Source organism: Idiotropiscis lumnitzeri, chromosome 10 (genome assembly GCF_059441095.1).
Source record: "Idiotropiscis lumnitzeri isolate Australia: NSW breed Sydney's pygmy pipehorse chromosome 10, RoL_Ilum_1.0, whole genome shotgun sequence".
Classification (NCBI taxonomy): domain Eukaryota; kingdom Metazoa; phylum Chordata; class Actinopteri; order Syngnathiformes; family Syngnathidae; genus Idiotropiscis; species Idiotropiscis lumnitzeri.
In genome coordinates, this window is record NC_142400.1 from 14,222,554 (window position 1) to 14,241,874 (window position 19,321).

Genomic DNA, 19,321 nt, shown 5'->3' on the forward strand with positions numbered 1-19,321 from the left:
ATGTTGTTCATTTAGTCTATTCACAAAAATTGAGAAGCTGCTTGGTTCAAACTCTTTTTCCGAGCAATGAATAAACTTTTGGGCCTGTGTATCGTTGGCATACAAAGAAAAAAAAAACAAGTACATATACAAATGCTGACTCTACCATAACACAAAGTAAAGGAATAACAATTTGGGGGCTACAAATAGGCAGCCAATATTGGTGTCATGACCCGTGTCGGTCAGGTCAGTGTTTTTGTTATTGTTTTCGTCACCTCCCTGCCATGTGCACTTTGTTTATGTTTGTCAGCTGAGTAGGGGCGTTTCCCCTCAGCACTCCGTCTCCACCAGCCACGCACCTGTTCCCCATTAGCCGCGCACACCTGACTCCCATCTGCTCCCCTAATCATGGACTATTTAAGCACCCCTTGCCGACAGCTCAGCGTCGGAACATTTCTCCTGCTACTCCCTTTACGGACTGTCACGGCCACTCTCATTCTCGCCCTCGCCCTCGCCCTCGCCCTCGCCCTCGCCCTCGCCCTCGCCCTCGCCCACGCCCACGCCCACGCCCACAATCCCCAGTGTTTGTCACGGTCCTTGTTACTTGTCATTTTTGTTCTGTTTAGTCACGTTTAGTTTGTCTTTGTCATTTTGCACCCTGCCACGTTTGTTTGTCCACGCCACGTTGTTTGTCCTCGATTGATTAATTTAATACATTTCCTTTAGTTTACCCTTTTCCCTGCTTCCTCGCATTCTGGGTCCACCTCCTCCTCGCCCACCGGCGATCGACCCTGACAATTGGGGGTAGTTGATCACCCGCGACAGCATTGTGACCCCTTTTAACATTGAACCCTCCAAGCTCTTTGCACCACCACAATGAGCAATAAAGAGAGCATCTCTCATTGGAGCTTTTTACAAGCAGAAGGTATGCTAACTTTTCATTAAATATTGATGTACAGACAGGCAGACGGACTCACGCACACGCACCGACGCACGTGCGTACACACAAGCGCTCACAAACACGCCCACACACGTGCGCGCGCGCGCGCGCACACACACGCAAAAAAAATAAATAAATAAAGTATATAAAATATTTTGAAATTTAAACTATTTTTAAACATATCCAAAATCCTTTGAACAAAACAAATACTCCTCAACTTAGCTCACGGAGCTATTCCATTTGACAAATCGTGGCAGGCAGCGTTTTAGCTGTATTACAAACTACTAGGACACGGCTGTCACATTCAGTTACTTTTCTGTCTGCACAAATTCAACAGTCCTAATGTGATCAGAGGGACACAAACTGCCATCCACTGTAAATCTAATACTGTATTTGAAATTGTTAGAATAAAAAGCAAATACGCAGCTTGCCCTTCCAGAGTAACACTCAGAGAAACCCTGATTATTTGTTTATTTCATTTTATTTCTCGACACTGACCAGAACATTTTATTAAAACAATATTAGACTTTGTCTACTTTGAATGCATTACTGTATTATAATTGATGCTCTTTGACTCCAGAAGATGGGGCTGCTGGTTGAGTTTTCCAATGCGAGGTCGACCCACCCACCCTCTCAACCAGCCATCAGCTTTGAACGCAGGAAAGACCGAATTCGACAGGAAATTTGCCTTTTTGGCTTCAAAGTAAAAGCTGTCCCCGGGGAATAATTAGATAATTTTTATTTTGAAAGTATGCACTGGAAGTCATTTTGGTGGAATTCAATTCCTTTGACAGCGCAGGGGACGGGATTTCCAAACAAGGGATGCTGCTGTTGCTGCAAGCAGACAGAGAAAAAGCAGAGCTGCAAGGCTTCGGCGGCGGGTCCGGGGATGCGCGCAAACCCGCCTCTGATTTACTGCTCCATCAAACCCACACATTCACCTGGAAGATTGTAAAAACTGTGAACAGGCAAGATTTGGACACAGTTGCAATGTGGGAGAAAAAAATCACAGGAATTACAACTAACGGGTTATTTCTCTGTAAATGAAAGAAGATGGATGTTTGATTGAGGAACAGAACCTGAAAGCAACATACGAATACAGTCGTTACCTTCTTACGCAGAGTGAACTAAAGGAATCAACGGACATTCCCAACTCTTTGGGGGGTTTTACAAATCGCAATATCAACAATTTAAACATTAAGTGAATTTTGTAAACCTATCGAAGGACTTATTGGCACACTTTTTGTTTCCGTGCTTTTGGGATTGGTTGGCGTGCAATGACAAAATGCATCAAAGGGAGAAGTGACTTGCTCAAGGTAAATTTTAATTTTAAAATTAAATGTATTAAATTTTCTGTCCCCGTTGACGCCAAGTTCACTATGCGAGGTTTTGTTTGGACATTTCAGTCGGTGAATTTGTCTCGATTTTTTTTTTTTTTTGGGTGGGGGGGGAGTCGACCTGGCCGGTGGCTTTGGACAATATTGATAAATGACAGAATGATTGTCACTGTTGTCGAGTTGTGATATACGCTGACTTGCAATCTAGGAGTTTTGCTTAAAAGCTCACACATTGAAACAAAATGTGCCGCGGGTGCCTCTTCGGGCATTCGCAGTCTGCGGTCCAAGATAAAGACGCCCGTTTCTCTCCAGCGATTTCGCCTTAATTGTTAATTTAATTCACACTGTTGCAATATAATGGCCATTTGCAATTTGGTTAATTTGATGTTCTCTGGCAAAGATTACTTGTAGAGTCAAGAACTTTCGAGGGGCATTCGTCATATAGCAAAAATGGTTGAATAACTATTTACCACTATTATTTATTTGTTTAACACCAATAAATAAATAAATAAATTCAAACCGTTTTTATTTTTACACTGTTTGGTAAGCAAGTGTTTATTGGATACACACTAAGTGGTTTACCCAGAAGAGAAATGTTCCATACGATTAAAAAAAATCATCGTGGTGTTTCCTAACACATGACCTTCTTTTGCCTCGTCTCGAAACTCAATTATGTGCATTAATATTTCATCCATGTTTCCATGACCAAACACAAGTGAGCTATGTTTAAATTGTGCCCATTCATTGGATTGACTTTCATAATTCAAACACAGCGACAGACCTAAATAATGCTTTAAAAGAAATCTGAGATCTGATTTTTAAACGTTGAAGTAGTCTTATGTTTTGGGGCAGCATTACTCAATAAACATACAAGCATACAAACACCATGAAAATATTTCCTTGTCCTATAGTTTCTATTTCGCACATTATTCTTATAAAATATAAAAACATGTAAGATCATACTTTTGACAAGACCAACTCTGTTATACTATTCAAAGCGCTGATTAGATTATATGAATTATATCAATGCCCTTTTATAACTGTAAGTGAAGTGTATATAGCATATACTTGGACAAACAAATTATGTGAACAGATGAAGTCAAGTTTGACCCGAGCCAGTCTAATAAAAAGCGTACGCGAGAAGAAATTCAAAATAATCAAAACCGCATTCACTGTCAAAGGTATCACATATGGTGAAGGCATTAATCAATATTGCCAGTGTGTATATTTTTTATTTTTGACACATTCCTTATAGGTGAAAATGTTTTATACATTTGCTCATATTGACACCGACACTTGAAGCATTGATGCAAGATTTACTTAATGTGTGTTATGTAATGTTAAATTCAAATAGCTGTTAGCACAAACTTGAGGAAATTGTGACTTATTTATGGCATAAGCAACCTATACTGGAATTAAAATCTATATTGGAACAATTGCTCCCATTTTGAAGGAGTTAAATATTGCATATTATGTCATCTGACCACAAAGAACAAAAAAATTACGAAAACATAAAAAAAAAAAAGACATAGCAATTCTGCCTGTGACTGGCACAGTTGGCTTGTAGTCACAGGAATTACACAAGCCAGCAACATGACACGGGCCTTTGCAATAACCATTCATGCATGGATTTTGTTTTTCAACCCGAATGTGCCTTTTATTTATTTTTTTTTGCCCCTCCATTGTGTGTCCTCCTGTTGTCGTTCAAATCTAAGTATAGGCAACTGCCCTTCCTTCACTTCATCTTCTCGTTCTCTGATCATATCCCTCAAAAAGGGGCTGCCGTGTCAAAGGCTGTGTGCTATGAGGAAACCTCCTATCTGAATTTGTGACATCAGAGTGCAGGAGAGGAGACAGTGAGGCGGGGGGTACGACGGGAGTCATTGAAGAGGAGAGATGAATAGATAGGTGATGAGGAGACAGTGGGCAGGACGACAGAAGATGGATTGAAGGCATTGCAGAAAAAGGGGACTGTAAATACCACAGACAGACCCGGCGATTGTGCTCCCACTGAGAAGGACATTCGGCATGACTTTGCGTATGACACCCACTAAGCTTTGAAATACAACCTCACACTTAGTCAGCAATACTGACACCAACACGTCAGCAACACAAACCCTTTTAAGGCATAACTGCTAAAAAATGAGTGTTCCTAATGGTCTCTTAAGATTACGGTCATATCTTTTCTTTGAGTAATTGCAGGCTCGTATAAAAAGGCATGAAATCAAAAACTTGAAAGTGATACTGAAGAACACTTGGCGGATATGCCAAACAACACTGTTTAGAATGATTTACATTTGTGTTGCAGCTAGCTTACAGACACGACTGAACAAGTCAGAAATAAAAAAAAAAAGGCATCGGCCTCAACACGCTTCCTTTCTTGGTGATCGGGAAACCCCGTCGTGCTGCTAAGAAAAGGGAGGTTTGCATTGGAAATTTTTGTGGATGAAATGTGCCGTAAATTTAGGACTTTGTTGCTAAGCGTGCGAGGCCAAAAGAAACACCATTAGACTTCTGCTTGCCTCGATTAAAGCACTTAATGAAAACAGCCACAGCCGGCAATCACATTTTTTTTTAATCCAAGAAAAGGATTTTGTAAGAGTATGCAATTGTATTTCTTTTTTTCTTTGTACACTGAACAAAAAAAAGGAATTTTTTTGTTGTTTTTGTAAACCTCAAAGACTTTTTTTCTCCATACACATGCCCATCTCTCTCATATACTTTTCTCAAATCCAAGTCGAATAATAAATTGTGCAATTTGACTGTTTTAAGTGGTGGTGGTGGTGGTTGAACCTCACAGTATGTGGATCTGATCGCTATTTGCCTCATTCAGTGCAACACATTGCACAATTGCACTTGAGGGTGCCCGCAATATGTCTACTCCTACATTTTAGTGTATTGAGGGGGGAGCAGGCAAGGGGGAGAAAGCCACTCAGTATGTTCTGTGACCACCTCCTCCACATAGGTTGTTTATTGCGTATTATGGAATTTTGGTGCACTCCTCTGAACTGAACTGAAACACGCTATCGTAAGGGCTGATCCAGAAGATCCCAAACATGTTTCCATTTTCCAGGAATTGTGTACAGATCCCTGCAACATGGTTATGTGTTATCATGCTGCAACATATGGTGATGGTTTTGGGTGAATGGTTCAACTGATAACTCCTTTCAAAGGAGATGTGTTGCACTGCAGGAGGCAAATGGCGGTCACACCAGATACAAACTTGTTTTCTGACCCCCTCGGACCTTCCCAGTCGAGTTCAACTGCTCATTTTTGAGTGGCCTTTTATTTTGGCCGGTCTATCACCTCTGCAATAAATGCATTGCACTGCACTGCGAGGAAAACACGGCTCCTGCCATTTTGTGAATTTTTGTGAAAAGGTCCCCGTGCAAGGCCAAAGCAATCGGCGTACACAATGTGGAAGCTATACAAGCATAGGCAGGTTTACAGGGTGGCAGCTGCCACTCGAACCTAAAGTTTTGCCACCCACCTGCCACCCTGCTGACTCTATAAGTAAAAAATGAAATATTTTCTTTTAAAGATGCTTATATTGTCTCCATAATAAGCTGTAACTAATAGTGATAGAAAAATCTGTATGTTTTATAATAGACCATGTGGAAAAATACAACGGTATAATTTCATTTTACTCTATACCACCCTGCCTATTTTTTATTTTTTTTTTAGCCTTTGCACTTCTTCAAATCTGAACCGATCCTTGCAGTCTAATCTTGCTCCCTCATTCATACTCTGCCCGGGATAATCTCTCCCCTCTTATCTCAGTTTGACACTGTTTTACATTCCTCCACTTTCTACTTATCGTCTCGGTTGTGTTCATCTCGGTCAACTCGGCCTCACTTTCACCAGCTGTCGCCATCGTCTCATGTGATTATTTCTCAAATGTCGTCTCTTTTAAGATGGAACATTCGAACGCATGCCTTGAACTGTCTTCCGTTTCTCTGCCGTGCCATGCCATGCAATATGTCAGTACAAAACCTCTTGATTCTTTCCGCCACTGTCCATCGCTAATACTTTAACAGCACCACATTTGCCTCCGTTACTGGATGTAGAGCATGCAAGATCTTTTATTACGGCAAAAACTTTAAAATAATAAAGACTAATGGGACACCGCTAAACAATTTCAAATTATTTTCATTTATATTAATTCAGAAAAATGTAAAGATACTTATTTGAGTACTTTTGCAAAAAATAATACATTTCCAACATTTTGAAACACTTTTGAACAATTTAACACAAAACATAAATCATTTTTAAACACAACTGAACATTTTATAGATATGTAGTTCTGTTTAAAAGTCCTGGGCAACCCAAATATTTGTTGTTTTAGCAATGTCATCACGATCATATACAACTAAAAGGTTCTTAAGTTTATCAAAGACCTCCACCGAGGCTAAACTAGTAAAAAAAAGAAAAAAATTTTCATAATTAATGAATGCATAGAGCTTTGTATTTCATTTCCTTTTTTTTTTTATTTCATTCATTTATAAAACAAGTCACAAAAATATAAGAACAAATCTTTTCCAATCTAGAATGTAATGAAGTAGAAACAAGCCCGTTTTATTTTATCTGCCCCCTTTTACCCAGAATCATGTTGCATGAGAAAAAAAAAATGTAATTTAATAAGTACATTTACAATAACAACAAAAATAAAACATTCAGTTCCCAAATTAGGTTTGTTGCGTTGTGTTGAGCTGTGCCATGATTTGCTGTACAAATAGTGCCGCATCGAGTGGAAGTGATCGGCAACAAAAGCACCTACCGCAAAATAATTTACACACGTTTGACATGAGGGGAAATGGATGACATGTGTTACAAATTATCCTGTGATTTTTTGCGTGCATGACAGAATTCAACACCTCTGGTTAGGTCGTCTGTGTGTTCATTAGGTCGTAGCAGGTAGCTGTAAAACATGGCTTGCAGACATTCTCCTCGTGTCCATTCGGTGCATCCTACCTTTTTGACATGTTGGCAAAATAAGTCCAGAGTCATGTTAGAATCTTGTTTCTTCACGGGGAGTTTAAGAGTGTGAGAGTTTGTCGCTTCCATATCTGTGGCAAAGACACGCTCAGGGGCGCACACCTTTTGACACAGAGGTGAGACGCTTGGCTGCATTTTTTTTCCCTTTTGGTCAAATAATGGTACAGAGGAATTGTTGCTGGCTAAAATTTCCTGTTTGCCGTTGGTAGTAATGGTACTTGGCATTCAGAACTATTATGCTCATTAAGAGACATTAACATATACAAAGAAACCAGGGACAGGAAGAAAACACGTTATTTTCCCAGAACAAGAATTAGATCAAATAAACATCGAAAAATGACTGAGACACTGACCAAAGGTAAAATAGATGGCGTTAACACCGGACCAACCCAAATTAAAGGTTGTCACATCCTGTTCTGTCCCACTAAATTAGAAAAGACAAAAAAAAAAATCAATACGAACAAAAGGAACAACAAATAAATGGTGCTACTAATGGGTTGATTAACACCCCAAACTAAAACGATAAAAGCCTCAGCATACTAATCATGCATGGAGCTGGGCACCTGTGGAGAAAAACAGACAAAGGTTATAAAACAAGAAAAAAAAAAGAATTGGCCTCCCTACCAACTTCATGCCACGTGCCGCGTGTCTGTGAAAGGAAACGTGCCCATAAACTTCCTCCGCACCCCTCTAAATCTTCGCCACCTGAGTGCTCATTATTCTCAGGTGCTTCACCGTGAAGATAGGAGAAGGGGGAGCTCGTAATGGTGGGCAGAGAAAGTGCAGGTAGAGCATCGTAGCCGCACATAACATTTGGCGCAACACTTGCTTGAACAGAATGAAGCCAATCAAAGAAACGCCTTGGCTGAGCAAGAACGAAGCAGCCGTAAATGAAAACAAACGTCCCGGCCGATGCCGTTTTATTGAACCAAAGTGGATTCTCTGGACAGCAAGAAGTATTTTATAAAGCAAGTTTTTTTTTTTTTTTGACATCGCCATTCTCTTCAAAAATACTGTACCCTGGTAACATTGGTGCAATGTATCCTGTAGTCATAGCATTTTCTTTCTTTCTTTTTTTTTTTTTTTTTACAGCATGTGTGATCACGCTGGATTTCTGCCTCTGAGTACTTTTCCGAGTTCGATGCAGGAACAGAATGTTTACCTATTTGTTGTGTGGTGCGATTTGAACAATCCATCCGCGTGTACAAAGCAGCATATTTGGGAAAATGTGTGAATTTTTCTGAACAGCCGGGATATTTCCGGGCTGTATTAAGAGAAATGTTTTAACCCAACCCTTGTGACCATGTCCAAGTGTTTTTGAGCAAGACAATGTACTCTAATTTGTTCCCAGTGGACCTGGCAGTGCCTTGCATGGCAGCAGCCTCCCATTAGTGTTTGAATGTGTGCGCGAACGGGTGAATGTGAGTCTTTGCAAAGCGCTTTGGGCACCACCATGTAAAACAGCGGTGTTAAATGTGATACGGACAAAGAATTTGGTGCGCCTAATTTTTTGCTGGTGCACACAGAGAATAAAGGTTAGCGCACAACTGGAAAAGATGGGTCGAGAGCCGTTATCTGCCAACTGGATTGACGTTGCAAAGTCTCCATATCATTTTTATTGTGCTGAATGACTCGGTGGACACATTTTAGGTGTACGCAACAAAACCAGTTGTTCATCTATTTTTGCCCGCCGCAGTACAAGTTTCATGTTGCTTCCTTAATGGTTATCGTTACATTTCATGCGACAATGACGAGGACCGCCTTGTGTGCCTTTCAGGGCGTGGCCAATTGAGTCACATCCTGTGCTGGAGTCGGGTTGGACAGTCACTTCAATTTGAGCATCTGGGCTTGAGTTATGGCTAAAGCAGCTCCTTGTGGGTGTTTTCATTTTGTAATTGTGTGTATTATGATTTGTCCTCTTCTGTAAATGGATGGAAGTGCATCAGCGCCTGTGGTTTTCTTAGGCCACATGATGGCGTTATATTTCCTACATAGCTCAATTTTTTTCCTGTTTGCATCTCAAGTTTTTACTCGCAACACAAAAGAACAAAGAAAAACAGCCAATTGATGCAACTCGAAAAATGTGTTTATTGAGGTGGTCTTAAGTCAAGTCTAAATCAGGAAGGGGATCCAGCTTGAAAATTGTGTCACACAAATGCGAGTGACGTGCTGTGTGGACCCCTGTGTCACATTTTCACATGGTGGAATGAAACAAAGACTTTCAAGCTTAGGGATCCAGTAAAAGAAATATAATGATAGAGTATGTGGGACATTTGATGAACATGTGACTGTTTGCGCTATATGTGACAGTTTTATTGATTATTTACTCGGAGGGAGCACGGGTGATTGTAGCGGATTCACCGTAATAGCGGCTGGCATTGGGTAATTGTGCCTTAAAGGCATGTCATGTTTTTTTACTTCAACGTTGAGGAATCACAGTAACGCCTCACAGGCATTTAAATTGAGTACCTAGACAGCTACTGCGAGGAGAAAGATCAACTGCCATCTTATAAGAAACATTTATTTAATCTTTGGAGCAGTAATTGCAAGTATGGTCAATGGAAATGTTGAGTGCTGGTGTCAGCCTTTTTGAAATATGAACATTTGTCAACAGAATCCAATGTGTAATTTTCGCTGGACTTATTATACAGTACTCTTGAACAATGCTTTAACATTCAAGTTAGGAATTGTGGGTTGTTATTAAGTATGCCTATACGTTCATGTGTGACGAGCGATAATCTTTATGTGTTCATTTCAATGTTCATCCAACGAGCAAAGCCATTGTAATAACAAAGAGTTTATATTTCTTTAATGAATTGGTCAATAATTTCAGACTGTCACCTGCACAGGTGCCCTACATGCACCCTATACACTGTATAGGTGATGCTTGATTGGTAGATCAAGAATACTTTAATATTGACTACATCTTTTAAATATTGCTTTATTAATTTACACACTCAGTGTACTCCAAAGAATAAACTGTCAACTATGGCGTCAAAAACATTTTATTTAACTATTATCGGAGCGAGAAGGCGGTTCTGAAGGCTCGGCTACCGAAGAAGATTGCATGTCTGTAACATCCACTTTTTGACCAATCGCAATGCAGCTTTAACAGAAAAGAGGGAATAAGAAAAAACAACTAATAGGCTCCCAATCAGGATTCGTCTGGTGTCGGTCATTTCAAAGAGATGCTTCTAAGAACCGGCTCGAGGTGTATGGTCGCCAAACTTTGTTTATCCACTGAAAATCTTGGCCGGTCTCATCAAAATAATTATAGATCCATGCCTCCCCTGTGAGCAAAATTACTACTACACCTTTTTCTGGCTACCAGCTCTAGGTTCCCAAACAGGTCGTGTTACTGCCACCGTGATCCACACAGCGGGGCAGCGCGTGAAAATCAAAGCATGTTTGATGTTCACAGTGGCACTGTGCCATTTTGCACGTCTTTGTTGTGCCATTATTCATTGTGCCGCTCTGTCACTGTCTTCATCACTTGCACATTTCTGTGTTTGAGCAGTATTACTGCACTGTTTAACACTGCGTCATAATTCTCTGTACTTTGTACATTTGCACATATGTCCTGAATGATTTATAATCATTATGATTTTTTTTCCCCTGCCATATTACAATTCATCATTTGCAGCCCTGGCTATCCCGATTTTTTTTAAAGTGATTATTTTTTTAACGAGCCTTCACAGTATACTTACTAATGTGGGATTATTATATTACAGCATCTCTTTAATTGTATGCGGAAAAAGAAAGCTAGAATGTGCGATGCGGAACAGTCGTTTGTTGAGCTAAACCTAAAAAGCACACACACGCTTAAGCTGTTCTTGGCCACAGCTCTCACCCAGACACAGACACTCACATGCAGACTCGCCAATGTCACATGGGACTCCATCACTCTGTGGCCACCCCCTTAACTGGGGGAATTTTTCTGACATTTTAGTCATGGATACAGTATTCTTAGACCCCTTGATACTCCCCCCCCCCAAGTTTTTTTTAAATACCGTATATTAACTGCACACTTAAAGAACAGATGTTCAATTTATCTGAATGACTTCATTACTTTCCCACCCTAGCAAGCAAACAACATGGCCGTGCAAGATCGGTTTACCTTACCATCTACTGTGATTGTTTCATGAAATAAATATGCACAAATATATCAATCTTCCTAACACACTCATAATCCAAGCAGGAACAACCCTAAGAAAAAAGCAACATTTAGAATTGTGTAGAATTAAGAAACTAATGCATTTTTTTTGCATTTTAGATTAATTGAATGAATAAGCCATTGATCATAATGTTCAAATTGTCCGTGACGATTATTCACTGTGATTGGCTGTTAGCTTGCAAATCAGTGCATGAGATAGAAGTAGACTACGAGATAGTATACAAAAGCAAATTCACGGCACTATCTGGTAAATTAAGCTCAGCAAAATGTTGCGTTTCACTTCTATTTGATCCTGCTTGATTATGAGAGTGATGGGCATTGTTTTGGATTTGTATGCATTTGATTTCATGAAAACCTGACTGTGGATATTATGATAAAGAATGACGGACGCACACATGGCCACCTCTCACTCTGGTGTTGTGTCACCCTAGCCACCCTCCTGGAAGATTTCTGGCTACGTGTCTGGTAAGAATGACATGGACAAGGCAACTGGCAAGTGTCTTACTAAAAATTGAAGTCTTGCCAAACCATTTTAAACATGCCATAGTCACTGGATAACGCTGTTCAAGAAACCTGGTCAGGTTCATCCCTCCTTCTAAATTTGCATTTATCTCCAAAATACTGGAGAAAAAAAGTGCATACCCAATTTAAATAATAATGACCAGCATATTCTGAAAATGTGTCAGTCTGGTTTTAAAAGCCAACACAGCACTGAGCCGACTCTTATTCAAGTGTGTAATGGCATTCTTTTGTGATTGATTCGCTGCGGGTACGTTTGACTCATGGGATCCTTAGCTCTCAATTAGATCAAAGGGTGGGATGCTTTTAACTGATTTTGGTCCCACCTGTCATCTTCTGTGTTACCCATATTATTTAATATTAGTTAGTCAGTTCAAGTTTGAGTTGATTTATTTTCAAATTATATTTATGTTCCACCATATTTAGTTTTTAGTCTCTTTAATACTTGTTCAGCTCGTGACCTAATATGTTCTTTGAGTTTTAGCCCGCTGTGTGATTGAGTATGACACCTGGTACAGTATGTTTGATACATATTCTTTTGCAGCATCTCTTTAATTGAGACAACAAACGGTTACTGCCGTGTGTAAATATGCCCAGACATCAAATGAGCTGTCTGGAGAGCTAAATTGGAAGGCAGGCAGAAGGCTCTTGTGTTTGTTGGCGGAAGTTCCTTATTAGATTTGCAAGTGATAAGATGAAAAAGTAAGAATATGACACTGGTCAACTGCAAATTTTAATCAAACAAGGCTGTATGTGTCCCGAAACGTAATTTGGATGCTGATCAGCCACATCAAGTTTTGGAGATATTTTCATTTGTTTTTTTTCTGTTTGAAGAAGCTTGGATAGTACAGATTTTACAATGTGTAATTTATAGCGATGACATTTCACCAAAAAATTGCAGCTCTTGCTGACGCTAACCCTTAATTAAGAAATATTACCAAATATATTACTGTATTGCAAATTACATTATTATTATTATTATATTAATTCTTCTTCTTATTATTATTATTATTCTTTTATTATTCTTATTATTGTTATGAAAACCTGATGTGCTCAACAAAAATCAAGGGCCGATTCTGAATCAGCGCAGAAAAATGTTCTTGAAAAGTTATTTTTTAACATCTCTGATTTAAAAAAAAAAAAAGTATAGAAAAAATATTTTACCAGTGTTAATTATTTTGGGGTTTTGGGAGTCTACAGTATATATGACAGTTATCGCATTGTAGTCTTTTGAGACAACAAATGGTTACCGTCAGCCGTAAACACAGCAACTTGCCTTTGCTCAACCGCACCTGTTGTCTAGGTAGGAAGTGCCACGTGCAAAAGCTCGCCCAACCAATCACAGAAGCTGTGTTAGATTCATGATTGACACCAGAACTGGACAACACTCTTTGGCTTGTCGCGTTAAACTGCCGTTTGCGTTGTAAACGCGAAATCATGGTATTATCATCATTCTAGTGCTATGTCATTTACATACTGTGTGTGGTTTGCAATCAGCACGTTACTGGATGTGTATTTTTCATGTAAAGAGTTGTATTTGCAAAAGAAAGAGGCTGGTAAAGTACATATGCAGCCTTGACAAAATGTCCAGATGAGGCATTGATATAACATTCTGCAAAGCACAAAGATGAACTGAATTGATGCAGATCAAATCAATCAAACCATTGAGTCTTTTGTGTGAATGCTGGTCACTTGCAATCTTCAAACCCCAGGTGGCAGCCATAAATTTCCCCCATTGATTTGTAGTGCATATGGATTTCCCGCTGCCTTGAAGCCCAGACTAAAATAAGCTTTGTTTGGCAGCTGATGCACTTGTAAATCTGCCTGTGACATTTTGATAGTGGATGACACACAGAGGGGAGAGCAAATATCATTACAATGGGAAAGGATTAAAATATGTCACTCAAAGTGACTTTTATCGACAAGACCACTGTTCCGAGCCAACACTGTTAGAAAGCTCACAAAGAGCTTCAATGGGAAGAGGAGATAAGGAAATCAGCTGTTTTCATTTAAAGGAAATAGTTAGAGACGCTGCGCAGGGGTGGTCTCAGTCTGTCTGGATGTCTCCTGCGGAAAATATTTTAGCCGTCAAGGCCGAGTGTAGGAAGCCGGTCCCCCTTTGCATGGCAATGACAGGAAAGGCGGATAGTCTGTCTCAATGGGACCCTTCAACACAGACTCACACGGCGCACATGCGCACACACACAACAGCTGAATGATGATCAAAAAAACGGCGCAAGTCAGTGCTTCCTTGTTCTCAGAGTCAGACTCTAATGCTGGGACACCACCCGCTAAATTGTACTTCTCGATCAACACTTTCAAGGCAAAAATAAATAAATAAATCTGTGGGACTCTTGCTTGGCAGGGAACCATACTGCACGCTCACTTCAGACCTGAATCAAGCCTCCAATACTGTTTCTCATAACTTTGTTTATTAACGTTATTCTTTCACACAACTCAGTGCATCTCCATTGTTTTTAAAAATGAATGCCATTGCATATTTGATCTATTCCTTGGTATCCTTTCTCCCTCTGTAATTTTATCAAAATGGTCAAAAACTCCACTTCCATTTCTCTTTGATGCTTCCATACCTCCACAGGTATTCCATCAGGACAAGTTGCATTTCATTTTTCATCCACTTCTGGGACTCTTTAATGTTTCCTTCTGTCTCATTATCCTCATTCAACAACTCCTCAAAGTATTTTTTCCATGTAGCCATCACACCGGCCAACACTTTTCCATTTCAATCCTATCTCAATGGCCAAACTGGACAGAGCCTTCTTGTTGTGATAGGTACGGAGTGAGTTAACCACTTGAGGTGGAACACCTAATGGAAATAAGATAAGGTGCAACGGTGCCATCTACATGGACCGTATAACTCAGAGTTTCTGCAGACAGACTGCAAGGTGGATAAACTTTGGGGATTATAACAGATGAAGATCACAGCAAACAAACATCGAGTGAGACTGAAACAATCAGAGGTGGGCATTTGTCAGTGTTTTAGTCAATTTGTGAGTTCACGTCAGGCCAACCCAGTCGGTCCGAGTCAGCCAAATGGCATCGAGAACAGACTTAGCGGCACCACGTCCCCGCTTGACTGTCACCGACTAGGTAAGAACTGGGCCCACGTGGGTCGGCCTGAAAACTGACTTGGAATTAGCCGTGGACTGACAATGGCCTACTCTTCTAATCTGTATTTAGACACTCACTAACTCAACTTACTTTTTTTTACCTTTGACGAGGGCTCAAAGTCAGTCCTCGACAGCAGCTTTCCTGCATATCTCCCTGCACCAACACACCTGATTCAAATGATCAGGATCCTTATCATGCTTCCTCACAGCTATCTGTTGAGCTGATCATATGAATCAGGGAGAGATGAAAACAGGCAGGACAGCGGCGCTGGACCGGAGCTGGACATGCCTGCTTTAAAGTGGATATTTAGTTCTGGATCTTTGGAAAGCCATTGGTATGCACTTTCAGACATTGCTAGAGAAAAGATTTACTTGGTTGTGTAATTTCACATTTGGTGGATGGGCGGGTGCTTCAGAGACTCATCTTGTGTTCCGATTTATTACTTTGTAAGATCCTCAACAGTGATCACTGAATTGCGTGCTCTCAAATGACGTTACTCAGATTATGTTCTTTGTTTGTGGCCATGTTGCATGTGACCTGCTCTAAATGAGGAGCCATTGGCAACATGTATAAAAGTGGTGGAGGCCTCCCGATTTTTTGGCAGTTTCCTTCGGAAATTTGGGCAAAATATAATTTGAAGTTGGATACGTTCGTTGAAGAAGCTAACTACCTCAATATTTTCCCACAACCTTTGTTATGACCCCTTTTGAATTATCCATTGCCACTTAAGAATGTGGGTTCTTAAGATTGAATGAATTCCATGTTTGAGGATTGCATATGAGCACAGTCTAATGCTCCAATTTGTTTGGGTAAGCAAGCTGCTGCTTCTGCTGCAAAAAACATGTTTTGCTTGATTGAACTTGTTCAGAGTGCGTAGCAATTGGTTGTACAATATCTTCCCATCCAGTGTAACGCTGCATTTGAAACATGGAATGTTACACCTGAAAAACGGATCTACATTGTACTTAAAGAAACAAAATCACATAATTCGTAATTCAAACTACAGGTAGGACAGAAGAGCAGGAAATAGAGCTGCTAGAAACACTAGACAATAATTATGTTGGAATGAATTCATAAAATATTTCAATCAAGTCCAATCGAATTATGAATGGTCGCAGATGCCCAGTGTCAGTTGGGGTTGGGTAAGTCTCTCACATCCCTGCATGTCATGAGGTACATAGTCAATAAATAATTAGTTACAGCAAGTTAAAAAAAAAATCTTAGTGTAAAATGTGAACAAAAATGAAGCACTGAGATAACTATTAACAAACTACATTTAAAAAAATAAAATAAAATGTCATCAGTTCAGCAAATGCTACCATATTCCCAATGTTCAGAAAAACAGCGAAAAAAAAAAATTCTTCTATTGTATAGTGGAATTACAATTTAATGTGATAAGTTTCATAGCAATTTTAATCTGCTTCCAACAGTGCAGACACATAGCTTTTCCAATTAACTCATTTAATCAGAATACGATCTAACTTGATTTGATTTGGTATCCAAAGCAATTGCCTTTCATATTAATGTGATTACGGCTAGAACAAAGCAGCCATTATACTGAGACTTATGGCAGTGTGGTGGAAAAAAAGACCATCATTGCCATCAGTAACATCCCCACTGAGAGTTATGGTATAAGGGAGGAAAGATAACACCCAAGCATGCCCACAGGTACATGCATCAAAGCTCTAATCTTGCTCTTCCTTTTCTAACTATGCGATGAGCACTGCTAATGCTGCAACCTTATTCAAGGCAAAATGAGACTGTTTGTCACGGTCATGAGCCCATTAGTACAAATTCAAAACATCTTGTTTGCGGAAATGTTGTAGACAGAGGTTACAACTTTTGTAGCCTTGTGAATGTAAGTACAATTGCATTTGATTAGCTGCGTACTGGATTATTGGGCTTCACCTTTTCTGCTTGGTAAAGACTTATGCATAGAACGTTATTATGGTTCACAAAAATGAATTAAAAAACTAAAGTTGAGTTTTGGAAATATAGTATCATGAACGTGTGTTTTCAAAAAATTACAAAAAACAAAATTTAATATTTTCAAAACTATCCTGAACTTAATTTTAATACTAATTTATACATGAGCCATTGGGTTGATTTTGACATTTATTAGGACCGGTTTCATAACAGCTGTATAGAGCAAGGAATATTGAAGAATCGTTTGGCAATTGTAGTTTTACTGTGTGTTGCCTGCGAGGAACGTCATCTGGCGGCAGACAATAAAAAGGCTCTGGCACATCGCGTTACTCCTCGGCGGCAGCTCTGGAGCGGGCTCGCTGCAAGTTGATGCATTTGTCATGGCTCCCTTGTTTTTGGCACTTTACTCAGCCTGAAATGGGAAGCTAAGGTAACAAGTGCCCTCCTTTTTTGGTGCATATATGAACAAATAGTAACCTATATGACGACCTACATCAGGGATAGGAAACTTTAATTTTTCATCAGTGCTACTCAGCGGCAACATCGGGACATGCACTTCTTAACCAATCAGAAGTTCAGGAAATTCCCGAACGGCCAGTCCATTACAAACACAATACTTATTTTGACCTTTTTTTAAATTTTGCACACAAAAAATACACTTTTTTAAAAAAAAATAAAAAATAAAAATGAACTAATACAAAAACTAATACAAATTAAACTAAAACAAAGCATTTCAAAATAATATTAATAATCTCACCCAAAAACACTAAAAATGAAAAAGAAATTTCAAAATAGATAAATATAGAAAGCTAACTAAATTTAAAAAACAAATAGTCAAAATGAAATAAAAGTGTATTATAATGAAAACTGCAATGCTATTATAGCCCAACATGTTTTTTTTTTCACATTGCCGCTCTTCAGAGACTGCCCTGTAATTGTTACTAAAACAGTTTTTTGCATTAGTATTGTATTAGTACAGCAGTATGTCAAAGCTCTTTAACTGTTTAGCTATATTTTCAAGGAAGAAATATTGTTGTGATGTTGTGCTTCATTTGTATGACTTCCATGCAAGCTGCGTGGGCTCAGTTCCAACTTATGGATGTTTGCCTCTATAGGTCCCTTGTGGTTAGCTGGAAACTTGTGAACAGTGTAGTCTGCCTTTCACCAAATGCCATCTGAATGACTATTTATGCATTAGAAATGAAATAGTTGCTCGCAACATAATGAAACACTTTTTGTCATTAAATGTTGTGTTATTTTTCTTGATTATTTTCCATTATTTACTTTGTAATTTCATTGTTTTCTCGGTTAAAAATAGGAATAAATTTTGAGCTGAGTGTAAATTAAAATTTTTTTAAAAATAATTTCTAAAAATGTGTTTTCTCTTTTCTTTTTCATAACAGAGACATAGTCATGGTAAATGATTTTATGTTTATTCCCTTGAACGAAATCACCTGACTCTGCTTTGTCTGCGATGACTTGGCAAACCCGAATCAGGGAACCAAATCATCTGAGTCCACGTACCTGCTTTCAATCCTTCTATACAAATTGAATCTTTGTTGGTAGGATTCCTGATTCATTACAAAGACTCACACCATTAACCCCTGTGATTCGGTTACTGAGCAGCTTATAAACGTAAAAGTCTTTTCTTTCTTTTCTTTTCTGTCTCAATCCATCAGTCCGTCTACTAACTAAGCTATTTTCACCAAGTGCCACACGTGGAAAAATACACAAACAAACTGGCCACTCACTTGAGGTGACATCCATACAATGACCTTATCTGGTTTATCGAAGTTTGATTCATTTTGGCTGCAGTTAACTGTGCGTTCCTGTCTATGTTGCTACGTAGGAGCCAGCTGACATATTTTCTAGCTAAGAAACGTGACACGTGTTCAGACAGTCCCGCTGTCCTTTTTGAATTGCGATGAGAGGAGCAAGCTTTTGCCATGTGCATGTGTTATATAATAAAGCCACGTTGCTATGTGACTGGAAGCGCATTATCAACTGAACTCCTATTGTGTGAGTGTTTCTTGCGAGTGTGTGCGTGTTGTGAGATGACGATATACGAGTTGACGCTCTCTTTTAGAAAGGCTTCGACATTTACAGTTGTAAACCATTTCATCAGGACGCAGAGGCAACTCTTTGGCCATTTTGTTGGTGCTGTAAGTTAATTGGACACAAATGGACAAACAACATACACACTCACATAGAGCCGTCACTTCATGCATGTTCACTTCGAACGTGCATGTTTTTTTAGATGTGAGAGACAACAACAACAACATGCAAGCACAGGGTGAACATGCACTCCACACAGAAATG

General features: G+C 39.4%; 1 protein-coding gene across 6 annotated transcripts in view; it reads left to right on the forward strand.

Annotated features, from left to right (window-relative positions):
* Nucleotides 1-455: 455 nt before the first annotated feature.
* The window catches only part of adgrb1a (adhesion G protein-coupled receptor B1a), a 125,899-nt gene continuing 107,033 nt past the window's right edge, over nucleotides 456-19,321 (forward strand). For 3 of the 6 annotated variants that reach the window (XM_088306228.1, XM_088306234.1, XM_088306233.1), the window contains exons 1-3: nucleotides 456-904; nucleotides 1,503-1,622; nucleotides 1,714-2,235. The gene's annotated coding sequence lies outside the window, so the exon portion shown is untranslated. Of the gene's footprint in view, nucleotides 905-1,499; nucleotides 2,236-19,321 lie in introns of all 6 variants that reach the window. The other 3 variants (XM_088306232.1, XM_088306230.1, XM_088306231.1) reach the window with 3 other exon arrangements.